Below are 12258 nucleotides of genomic sequence, written 5' to 3'. Positions count from 1 at the left end.
TCTCCAAGTAAATATACACTCTAGCTACACACTGGTCCCTTCCCTGAATAACGTTTTCTTGGCACGGAGTTCTCCGTGTAGCCAACTGCCTCTCCCAAGGAACGCTCTAGGTACGCTATCGGGGCTTAGCTTCTTCTAAAACCCTGCAGTGTAAGAGGAAGAACTGTGCTGTGGTTAAGGCAGGAACGCAAGCCGGCTTTCTCCTGTAAGTATGGGGTCTTAAGGTATGACTCTGTACGAGGAATGCAAAGCAGTTTTGGTTTCTCAGTGCCGCTCAGCCTAGGGCTATGAGGCACATTTGCAAGACATGTAGGACGTGAGAGAACAGATTTCCTGGAGCTCTTGGAGTGCTGAAGAAACTAGGTCTCCCAAGGAAGAGTGCAGTGTGTTGCCCTACACTCAGCATACACAGAGTGACTGGGAAAGGTTTCCGGGCCTGGATGTTTCCTAGCAGCCTAGTGGAGCCTGCCGATACTAGGTGTTCTTGCAGGGAATAGGGTGTCCACGCGAGGTCCTCGGTGTCTTGAAACCTTACTAACCTTAAAAGGAACACAGACCTAAAGCTAATGCTTCAAGGACTCTGCTCCAAGCTTCCACTTCGGCAGGCTATTCAAGGCTTTACCTTGAGGAAAGGACTCACGTCAAGTTTCCTTTTAGCCCTAGAGCATCTCAGGAGGAGCTCCTTCCCAGGCTATGAAAGCACCCTGTTGATGTAGAGAACACTCGTGCCCTTCCCAGAGCCCTGCCTACAGTGACTAGAGACCCGTCCTAAAACTGTTATTTAGGTAGTTTCAAGGCAGCATGAATTGAGCATTCAAAATGGGAAGGCAAGGCCTGTGCCATCAGGTCCCTGTTTCCAGCGAACACGCAGCCTACCTCTTGTGATTTCTACGAAGTAAATATACACTCTAGCTACACACTGGTCCCTTCCCTGAATAACGTTACGTTGGCACGGAGTTCTCCGTGTAGCCAACTGCCTCTCCCAAGGAACGCTCTAGGTACGCTATCGGGGCTTAGCTTCTTCTAACACCCTGCAGTGTAAGAGGAAAATCTGTGCTTTGGTTACAGCAAGAACGCAAGCCTACTTCCTCCTCTAAGTATGGGGTCTTAAGGTATGACTCTGTAGAAGGAATGCGAAGCAGTTTTGGTTTCTCAGTGCCGTTCAGCCTGGGGCAATGAGGCAGATTTGCATGACATGTAGGATGTAAGAGAAAAGATTTCCTGGAGCTCTTGGAGTGCTGAAGAAACCTAGGTCTCCCAAGGAAGAGTGCAGTGTGTTGCCCTACACTCAGCATACACAGAGTGACTGGGAAAGGTTTCCGGGCATGGATGTTTCCTAGCAGCCTAGTGGAGCCTGCCGATACTAGGTGTTCTTGCAGGGAATAGGGTGCTCACGCGAGGTCCTCGGTGTTCTGAAAGCTTACCAACCTTAAAAGAAAACAGACCTAAAGCTAATGCTTCAAGGACTCTGCTCCATGCTTCCGCTTCGGCAGGCTATTCAAGGCTTTACCCTGAGGTAAGGACTCACGTCAAGTTTCCTTTTAGCTCTAGAGCGTCTCAGGAGGAGCTACCACCCAGGCTATGAAAGCACCCTGTTGATGTAGAGAACACTCGTTCCATTCCCAGAGCCCTGCCTACAGTGACTAGAGACCCTTCCTAAAACTGTTTTTTAGGTAGTTTCAAGGCAGCATGAATGGAGCATTCAAAATGGGAAAGCAAGGCCTGTGCCATCAGGTCCCCGTTTCCAGCGAACACGCAGCCTACCTCCTTGTGATTTCTCCAAGTAAATATACACTCTAGCTACACACTGGTCCCTTCCCTGAATAACGTTTTCTTGGCACGGAGTTCTCCGTGTAGCCAACTGCCTCTCCCAAGGAACGCTCTAGGTACGCTATCGGGGCTTAGCTTCTTCTAAAACCCTGCAGTGTAAGAGGAAGAACTGTGCTGTGGTTAAGGCAGGAACGCAAGCCGGCTTTCTCCTGTAAGTATGGGGTCTTAAGGTATGACTCTGTACGAGGAATGCAAAGCAGTTTTGGTTTCTCAGTGCCGCTCAGCCTAGGGCTATGAGGCAGATTTGCAAGACATGTAGGACGTGAGAGAACAGATTTCCTGGAGCTCTTGGAGTGCTGAAGAAACTAGGTCTCCCAAGGAAGAGTGCAGTGTGTTGCCCTACACTCAGCATACACAGAGTGACTGGGAAAGGTTTCCGGGCCTGGATGTTTCCTAGCAGCCTAGTGGAGCCTGCCGATACTAGGTGTTCTTGCAGGGAATAGGGTGTCCACGCGAGGTCCTCGGTGTCTTGAAACCTTACTAACCTTAAAAGGAACACAGACCTAAAGCTAATGCTTCAAGGACTCTGCTCCAAGCTTCCACTTCGGCAGGCTATTCAAGGCTTTACCTTGAGGAAAGGACTCACGTCAAGTTTCCTTTTAGCCCTAGAGCATCTCAGGAGGAGCTCCTTCCCAGGCTATGAAAGCACCCTGTTGATGTAGAGAACACTCGTGCCCTTCCCAGAGCCCTGCCTACAGTGACTAGAGACCCGTCCTAAAACTGTTATTTAGGTAGTTTCAAGGCAGCATGAATTGAGCATTCAAAATGGGAAGGCAAGGCCTGTGCCATCAGGTCCCTGTTTCCAGCGAACACGCAGCCTACCTCTTGTGATTTCTACGAAGTAAATATACACTCTAGCTACACACTGGTCCCTTCCCTGAATAACGTTACGTTGGCACGGAGTTCTCCGTGTAGCCAACTGCCTCTCCCAAGGAACGCTCTAGGTACGCTATCGGGGCTTAGCTTCTTCTAACACCCTGCAGTGTAAGAGGAAAATCTGTGCTTTGGTTACAGCAAGAACGCAAGCCTACTTCCTCCTCTAAGTATGGGGTCTTAAGGTATGACTCTGTAGAAGGAATGCGAAGCAGTTTTGGTTTCTCAGTGCCGTTCAGCCTGGGGCAATGAGGCAGATTTGCATGACATGTAGGATGTAAGAGAAAAGATTTCCTGGAGCTCTTGGAGTGCTGAAGAAACCTAGGTCTCCCAAGGAAGAGTGCAGTGTGTTGCCCTACACTCAGCATACACAGAGTGACTGGGAAAGGTTTCCGGGCATGGATGTTTCCTAGCAGCCTAGTGGAGCCTGCCGATACTAGGTGTTCTTGCAGGGAATAGGGTGCTCACGCGAGGTCCTCGGTGTTCTGAAAGCTTACCAACCTTAAAAGAAAACAGACCTAAAGCTAATGCTTCAAGGACTCTGCTCCATGCTTCCGCTTCGGCAGGCTATTCAAGGCTTTACCCTGAGGTAAGGACTCACGTCAAGTTTCCTTTTAGCTCTAGAGCGTCTCAGGAGGAGCTACCACCCAGGCTATGAAAGCACCCTGTTGATGTAGAGAACACTCGTTCCATTCCCAGAGCCCTGCCTACAGTGACTAGAGACCCTTCCTAAAACTGTTTTTTAGGTAGTTTCAAGGCAGCATGAATGGAGCATTCAAAATGGGAAAGCAAGGCCTGTGCCATCAGGTCCCCGTTTCCAGCGAACACGCAGCCTACCTCCTTGTGATTTCTCCAAGTAAATATACACTCTAGCTACACACTGGTCCCTTCCCTGAATAACGTTTTCTTGGCACGGAGTTCTCCGTGTAGCCAACTGCCTCTCCCAAGGAACGCTCTAGGTACGCTATCGGGGCTTAGCTTCTTCTAAAACCCTGCAGTGTAAGAGGAAGAACTGTGCTGTGGTTAAGGCAGGAACGCAAGCCGGCTTTCTCCTGTAAGTATGGGGTCTTAAGGTATGACTCTGTACGAGGAATGCAAAGCAGTTTTGGTTTCTCAGTGCCGCTCAGCCTAGGGCTATGAGGCACATTTGCAAGACATGTAGGACGTGAGAGAACAGATTTCCTGGAGCTCTTGGAGTGCTGAAGAAACTAGGTCTCCCAAGGAAGAGTGCAGTGTGTTGCCCTACACTCAGCATACACAGAGTGACTGGGAAAGGTTTCCGGGCCTGGATGTTTCCTAGCAGCCTAGTGGAGCCTGCCGATACTAGGTGTTCTTGCAGGGAATAGGGTGTCCACGCGAGGTCCTCGGTGTCTTGAAACCTTACTAACCTTAAAAGGAACACAGACCTAAAGCTAATGCTTCAAGGACTCTGCTCCAAGCTTCCACTTCGGCAGGCTATTCAAGGCTTTACCTTGAGGAAAGGACTCACGTCAAGTTTCCTTTTAGCCCTAGAGCATCTCAGGAGGAGCTCCTTCCCAGGCTATGAAAGCACCCTGTTGATGTAGAGAACACTCGTGCCCTTCCCAGAGCCCTGCCTACAGTGACTAGAGACCCGTCCTAAAACTGTTATTTAGGTAGTTTCAAGGCAGCATGAATTGAGCATTCAAAATGGGAAGGCAAGGCCTGTGCCATCAGGTCCCTGTTTCCAGCGAACACGCAGCCTACCTCTTGTGATTTCTACGAAGTAAATATACACTCTAGCTACACACTGGTCCCTTCCCTGAATAACGTTACGTTGGCACGGAGTTCTCCGTGTAGCCAACTGCCTCTCCCAAGGAACGCTCTAGGTACGCTATCGGGGCTTAGCTTCTTCTAACACCCTGCAGTGTAAGAGGAAAATCTGTGCTTTGGTTACAGCAAGAACGCAAGCCTACTTCCTCCTCTAAGTATGGGGTCTTAAGGTATGACTCTGTAGAAGGAATGCGAAGCAGTTTTGGTTTCTCAGTGCCGTTCAGCCTGGGGCAATGAGGCAGATTTGCATGACATGTAGGATGTAAGAGAAAAGATTTCCTGGAGCTCTTGGAGTGCTGAAGAAACCTAGGTCTCCCAAGGAAGAGTGCAGTGTGTTGCCCTACACTCAGCATACACAGAGTGACTGGGAAAGGTTTCCGGGCATGGATGTTTCCTAGCAGCCTAGTGGAGCCTGCCGATACTAGGTGTTCTTGCAGGGAATAGGGTGCCCACGCGAGGTCCTCGGTGTCTTGAAACCTTACTAACCTTAAAAGGAACACAGACCTAAAGCTAATGCTTCAAGGACTCTGCTCCAAGCTTCCACTTCGGCAGGCTATTCAAGGCTTTACCTTGAGGAAAGGACTCACGTCAAGTTTCCTTTTAGCCCTAGAGCATCTTAGGAGGAGCTCCTTCCCAGGCTATGAAAGCACCCTGTTGATGTAGAGAACACTCGTGCCCTTCCCAGAGCCCTGCCTACAGTGACTAGAGATCCGTCCTAAAACTGTTATTTAGGTAGTTTCAACGCAGCATGAATTGAGCATTCAAAATGGGAAGGCAAGGCCTGTGCCATCAGGTCCCTGTTTCCAGCGAACACGCAGTCTACCTCTTGTGATTTCTACGAAGTAAATATACACTCTAGCTACACACTGGTCCCTTCCCTGAATAACGTTACGTTGGCACGGAGTTCTCCGTGTAGCCAACTGCCTCTCCCAAGGAACGCTCTAGGTACGCTATCGGGGCTTAGCTTCTTCTAAAACCCTGCAGTGTAAGAGGAAGAACTGTGCTTTGGTTACAGCAGGAACGCAAGCCGACTTTCTCCTGTAAGTATGGGGCCTTAAGGTATCACTCTGTAGAAGGAATGCGAAGCAGTTGTGGTTTCTCAGTGCCGCTCAGCCTAGGGCTATGAGGCAGATTTGCAAGACATGTAGGACGTAAGAGAACAGATTTCCTGGAGCTCTTGGAGTGCTGAAGAAACCTAGGTCTCCCAAGGAAGAGTGCAGTGTGTTGCCCTACACTCAGCATACACAGAGTGACTGGGAAAGGTTTCCGGGCATGGATGTTTCCTAGCAGCCTAGTGGAGCCTGCCGATACTAGGTGTTCTTGCAGGGAATAGGGTGCTCACGCGAGGTCCTCGGTGTTCTGAAAGCTTACCAACCTTAAAAGAAAACAGACCTAAAGCTAATGCTTCAAGGACTCTGCTCCATGCTTCCGCTTCGGCAGGCTATTCAAGGCTTTACCCTGAGGTAAGGACTCACGTCAAGTTTCCTTTTAGCTCTAGAGCGTCTCAGGAGGAGCTACCACCCAGGCTATGAAAGCACCCTGTTGATGTAGAGAACACTCGTTCCATTCCCAGAGCCCTGCCTACAGTGACTAGAGACCCTTCCTAAAACTGTTTTTTAGGTAGTTTCAAGGCAGCATGAATGGAGCATTCAAAATGGGAAAGCAAGGCCTGTGCCATCAGGTCCCCGTTTCCAGCGAACACGCAGCCTACCTCCTTGTGATTTCTCCAAGTAAATATACACTCTAGCTACACACTGGTCCCTTCCCTGAATAACGTTTTCTTGGCACGGAGTTCTCCGTGTAGCCAACTGCCTCTCCCAAGGAACGCTCTAGGTACGCTATCGGGGCTTAGCTTCTTCTAAAACCCTGCAGTGTAAGAGGAAGAACTGTGCTGTGGTTAAGGCAGGAACGCAAGCCGGCTTTCTCCTGTAAGTATGGGGTCTTAAGGTATGACTCTGTACGAGGAATGCAAAGCAGTTTTGGTTTCTCAGTGCCGCTCAGCCTAGGGCTATGAGGCACATTTGCAAGACATGTAGGACGTGAGAGAACAGATTTCCTGGAGCTCTTGGAGTGCTGAAGAAACTAGGTCTCCCAAGGAAGAGTGCAGTGTGTTGCCCTACACTCAGCATACACAGAGTGACTGGGAAAGGTTTCCGGGCATGGATGTTTCCTAGCAGCCTAGTGGAGCCTGCCGATACTAGGTGTTCTTGCAGGGAATAGGGTGTCCACGCGAGGTCCTCGGTGTCTTGAAACCTTACTAACCTTAAAAGGAACACAGACCTAAAGCTAATGCTTCAAGGACTCTGCTCCAAGCTTCCACTTCGGCAGGCTATTCAAGGCTTTACCTTGAGGAAAGGACTCACGTCAAGTTTCCTTTTAGCCCTAGAGCATCTCAGGAGGAGCTCCTTCCCAGGCTATGAAAGCACCCTGTTGATGTAGAGAACACTCGTGCCCTTCCCAGAGCCCTGCCTACAGTGACTAGAGACCCGTCCTAAAACTGTTATTTAGGTAGTTTCAAGGCAGCATGAATTGAGCATTCAAAATGGGAAGGCAAGGCCTGTGCCATCAGGTCCCTGTTTCCAGCGAACACGCAGCCTACCTCTTGTGATTTCTACGAAGTAAATATACACTCTAGCTACACACTGGTCCCTTCCCTGAATAACGTTACGTTGGCACGGAGTTCTCCGTGTAGCCAACTGCCTCTCCCAAGGAACGCTCTAGGTACGCTATCGGGGCTTAGCTTCTTCTAACACCCTGCAGTGTAAGAGGAAAATCTGTGCTTTGGTTACAGCAAGAACGCAAGCCTACTTCCTCCTCTAAGTATGGGGTCTTAAGGTATGACTCTGTAGAAGGAATGCGAAGCAGTTTTGGTTTCTCAGTGCCGTTCAGCCTGGGGCAATGAGGCAGATTTGCATGACATGTAGGATGTAAGAGAAAAGATTTCCTGGAGCTCTTGGAGTGCTGAAGAAACCTAGGTCTCCCAAGGAAGAGTGCAGTGTGTTGCCCTACACTCAGCATACACAGAGTGACTGGGAAAGGTTTCCGGGCATGGATGTTTCCTAGCAGCCTAGTGGAGCCTGCCGATACTAGGTGTTCTTGCAGGGAATAGGGTGCTCACGCGAGGTCCTCGGTGTTCTGAAAGCTTACCAACCTTAAAAGAAAACAGACCTAAAGCTAATGCTTCAAGGACTCTGCTCCATGCTTCCGCTTCGGCAGGCTATTCAAGGCTTTACCCTGAGGTAAGGACTCACGTCAAGTTTCCTTTTAGCTCTAGAGCGTCTCAGGAGGAGCTACCACCCAGGCTATGAAAGCACCCTGTTGATGTAGAGAACACTCGTTCCATTCCCAGAGCCCTGCCTACAGTGACTAGAGACCCTTCCTAAAACTGTTTTTTAGGTAGTTTCAAGGCAGCATGAATGGAGCATTCAAAATGGGAAAGCAAGGCCTGTGCCATCAGGTCCCCGTTTCCAGCGAACACGCAGCCTACCTCCTTGTGATTTCTCCAAGTAAATATACACTCTAGCTACACACTGGTCCCTTCCCTGAATAACGTTTTCTTGGCACGGAGTTCTCCGTGTAGCCAACTGCCTCTCCCAAGGAACGCTCTAGGTACGCTATCGGGGCTTAGCTTCTTCTAAAACCCTGCAGTGTAAGAGGAAGAACTGTGCTGTGGTTAAGGCAGGAACGCAAGCCGGCTTTCTCCTGTAAGTATGGGGTCTTAAGGTATGACTCTGTACGAGGAATGCAAAGCAGTTTTGGTTTCTCAGTGCCGCTCAGCCTAGGGCTATGAGGCAGATTTGCAAGACATGTAGGACGTGAGAGAACAGATTTCCTGGAGCTCTTGGAGTGCTGAAGAAACTAGGTCTCCCAAGGAAGAGTGCAGTGTGTTGCCCTACACTCAGCATACACAGAGTGACTGGGAAAGGTTTCCGGGCCTGGATGTTTCCTAGCAGCCTAGTGGAGCCTGCCGATACTAGGTGTTCTTGCAGGGAATAGGGTGTCCACGCGAGGTCCTCGGTGTCTTGAAACCTTACTAACCTTAAAAGGAACACAGACCTAAAGCTAATGCTTCAAGGACTCTGCTCCAAGCTTCCACTTCGGCAGGCTATTCAAGGCTTTACCTTGAGGAAAGGACTCACGTCAAGTTTCCTTTTAGCCCTAGAGCATCTCAGGAGGAGCTCCTTCCCAGGCTATGAAAGCACCCTGTTGATGTAGAGAACACTCGTGCCCTTCCCAGAGCCCTGCCTACAGTGACTAGAGACCCGTCCTAAAACTGTTATTTAGGTAGTTTCAAGGCAGCATGAATTGAGCATTCAAAATGGGAAGGCAAGGCCTGTGCCATCAGGTCCCTGTTTCCAGCGAACACGCAGCCTACCTCTTGTGATTTCTACGAAGTAAATATACACTCTAGCTACACACTGGTCCCTTCCCTGAATAACGTTACGTTGGCACGGAGTTCTCCGTGTAGCCAACTGCCTCTCCCAAGGAACGCTCTAGGTACGCTATCGGGGCTTAGCTTCTTCTAACACCCTGCAGTGTAAGAGGAAAATCTGTGCTTTGGTTACAGCAAGAACGCAAGCCTACTTCCTCCTCTAAGTATGGGGTCTTAAGGTATGACTCTGTAGAAGGAATGCGAAGCAGTTTTGGTTTCTCAGTGCCGTTCAGCCTGGGGCAATGAGGCAGATTTGCATGACATGTAGGATGTAAGAGAAAAGATTTCCTGGAGCTCTTGGAGTGCTGAAGAAACCTAGGTCTCCCAAGGAAGAGTGCAGTGTGTTGCCCTACACTCAGCATACACAGAGTGACTGGGAAAGGTTTCCGGGCATGGATGTTTCCTAGCAGCCTAGTGGAGCCTGCCGATACTAGGTGTTCTTGCAGGGAATAGGGTGCTCACGCGAGGTCCTCGGTGTTCTGAAAGCTTACCAACCTTAAAAGAAAACAGACCTAAAGCTAATGCTTCAAGGACTCTGCTCCATGCTTCCGCTTCGGCAGGCTATTCAAGGCTTTACCCTGAGGTAAGGACTCACGTCAAGTTTCCTTTTAGCTCTAGAGCGTCTCAGGAGGAGCTACCACCCAGGCTATGAAAGCACCCTGTTGATGTAGAGAACACTCGTTCCATTCCCAGAGCCCTGCCTACAGTGACTAGAGACCCTTCCTAAAACTGTTTTTTAGGTAGTTTCAAGGCAGCATGAATGGAGCATTCAAAATGGGAAAGCAAGGCCTGTGCCATCAGGTCCCCGTTTCCAGCGAACACGCAGCCTACCTCCTTGTGATTTCTCCAAGTAAATATACACTCTAGCTACACACTGGTCCCTTCCCTGAATAACGTTTTCTTGGCACGGAGTTCTCCGTGTAGCCAACTGCCTCTCCCAAGGAACGCTCTAGGTACGCTATCGGGGCTTAGCTTCTTCTAAAACCCTGCAGTGTAAGAGGAAGAACTGTGCTGTGGTTAAGGCAGGAACGCAAGCCGGCTTTCTCCTGTAAGTATGGGGTCTTAAGGTATGACTCTGTACGAGGAATGCAAAGCAGTTTTGGTTTCTCAGTGCCGCTCAGCCTAGGGCTATGAGGCACATTTGCAAGACATGTAGGACGTGAGAGAACAGATTTCCTGGAGCTCTTGGAGTGCTGAAGAAACTAGGTCTCCCAAGGAAGAGTGCAGTGTGTTGCCCTACACTCAGCATACACAGAGTGACTGGGAAAGGTTTCCGGGCCTGGATGTTTCCTAGCAGCCTAGTGGAGCCTGCCGATACTAGGTGTTCTTGCAGGGAATAGGGTGTCCACGCGAGGTCCTCGGTGTCTTGAAACCTTACTAACCTTAAAAGGAACACAGACCTAAAGCTAATGCTTCAAGGACTCTGCTCCAAGCTTCCACTTCGGCAGGCTATTCAAGGCTTTACCTTGAGGAAAGGACTCACGTCAAGTTTCCTTTTAGCCCTAGAGCATCTCAGGAGGAGCTCCTTCCCAGGCTATGAAAGCACCCTGTTGATGTAGAGAACACTCGTGCCCTTCCCAGAGCCCTGCCTACAGTGACTAGAGACCCGTCCTAAAACTGTTATTTAGGTAGTTTCAAGGCAGCATGAATTGAGCATTCAAAATGGGAAGGCAAGGCCTGTGCCATCAGGTCCCTGTTTCCAGCGAACACGCAGCCTACCTCTTGTGATTTCTACGAAGTAAATATACACTCTAGCTACACACTGGTCCCTTCCCTGAATAACGTTACGTTGGCACGGAGTTCTCCGTGTAGCCAACTGCCTCTCCCAAGGAACGCTCTAGGTACGCTATCGGGGCTTAGCTTCTTCTAACACCCTGCAGTGTAAGAGGAAAATCTGTGCTTTGGTTACAGCAAGAACGCAAGCCTACTTCCTCCTCTAAGTATGGGGTCTTAAGGTATGACTCTGTAGAAGGAATGCGAAGCAGTTTTGGTTTCTCAGTGCCGTTCAGCCTGGGGCAATGAGGCAGATTTGCATGACATGTAGGATGTAAGAGAAAAGATTTCCTGGAGCTCTTGGAGTGCTGAAGAAACCTAGGTCTCCCAAGGAAGAGTGCAGTGTGTTGCCCTACACTCAGCATACACAGAGTGACTGGGAAAGGTTTCCGGGCATGGATGTTTCCTAGCAGCCTAGTGGAGCCTGCCGATACTAGGTGTTCTTGCAGGGAATAGGGTGCCCACGCGAGGTCCTCGGTGTCTTGAAACCTTACTAACCTTAAAAGGAACACAGACCTAAAGCTAATGCTTCAAGGACTCTGCTCCAAGCTTCCACTTCGGCAGGCTATTCAAGGCTTTACCTTGAGGAAAGGACTCACGTCAAGTTTCCTTTTAGCCCTAGAGCATCTTAGGAGGAGCTCCTTCCCAGGCTATGAAAGCACCCTGTTGATGTAGAGAACACTCGTGCCCTTCCCAGAGCCCTGCCTACAGTGACTAGAGATCCGTCCTAAAACTGTTATTTAGGTAGTTTCAACGCAGCATGAATTGAGCATTCAAAATGGGAAGGCAAGGCCTGTGCCATCAGGTCCCTGTTTCCAGCGAACACGCAGTCTACCTCTTGTGATTTCTACGAAGTAAATATACACTCTAGCTACACACTGGTCCCTTCCCTGAATAACGTTACGTTGGCACGGAGTTCTCCGTGTAGCCAACTGCCTCTCCCAAGGAACGCTCTAGGTACGCTATCGGGGCTTAGCTTCTTCTAAAACCCTGCAGTGTAAGAGGAAGAACTGTGCTTTGGTTACAGCAGGAACGCAAGCCGACTTTCTCCTGTAAGTATGGGGCCTTAAGGTATCACTCTGTAGAAGGAATGCGAAGCAGTTGTGGTTTCTCAGTGCCGCTCAGCCTAGGGCTATGAGGCAGATTTGCAAGACATGTAGGACGTAAGAGAACAGATTTCCTGGAGCTCTTGGAGTGCTGAAGAAACCTAGGTCTCCCAAGGAAGAGTGCAGTGTGTTGCCCTACACTCAGCATACACAGAGTGACTGGGAAAGGTTTCCGGGCATGGATGTTTCCTAGCAGCCTAGTGGAGCCTGCCGATACTAGGTGTTCTTGCAGGGAATAGGGTGCTCACGCGAGGTCCTCGGTGTTCTGAAAGCTTACCAACCTTAAAAGAAAACAGACCTAAAGCTAATGCTTCAAGGACTCTGCTCCATGCTTCCGCTTCGGCAGGCTATTCAAGGCTTTACCCTGAGGTAAGGACTCACGTCAAGTTTCCTTTTAGCTCTAGAGCGTCTCAGGAGGAGCTACCACCCAGGCTATGAAAGCACCCTGTTGAT

The sequence above is a fragment of the Balaenoptera ricei genome, chromosome 13, assembly GCF_028023285.1.
Source record: "Balaenoptera ricei isolate mBalRic1 chromosome 13, mBalRic1.hap2, whole genome shotgun sequence".
Classification (NCBI taxonomy): Eukaryota; Metazoa; Chordata; class Mammalia; order Artiodactyla; family Balaenopteridae; genus Balaenoptera; species Balaenoptera ricei.
This window is presented reverse-complemented; position numbering follows the sequence as displayed.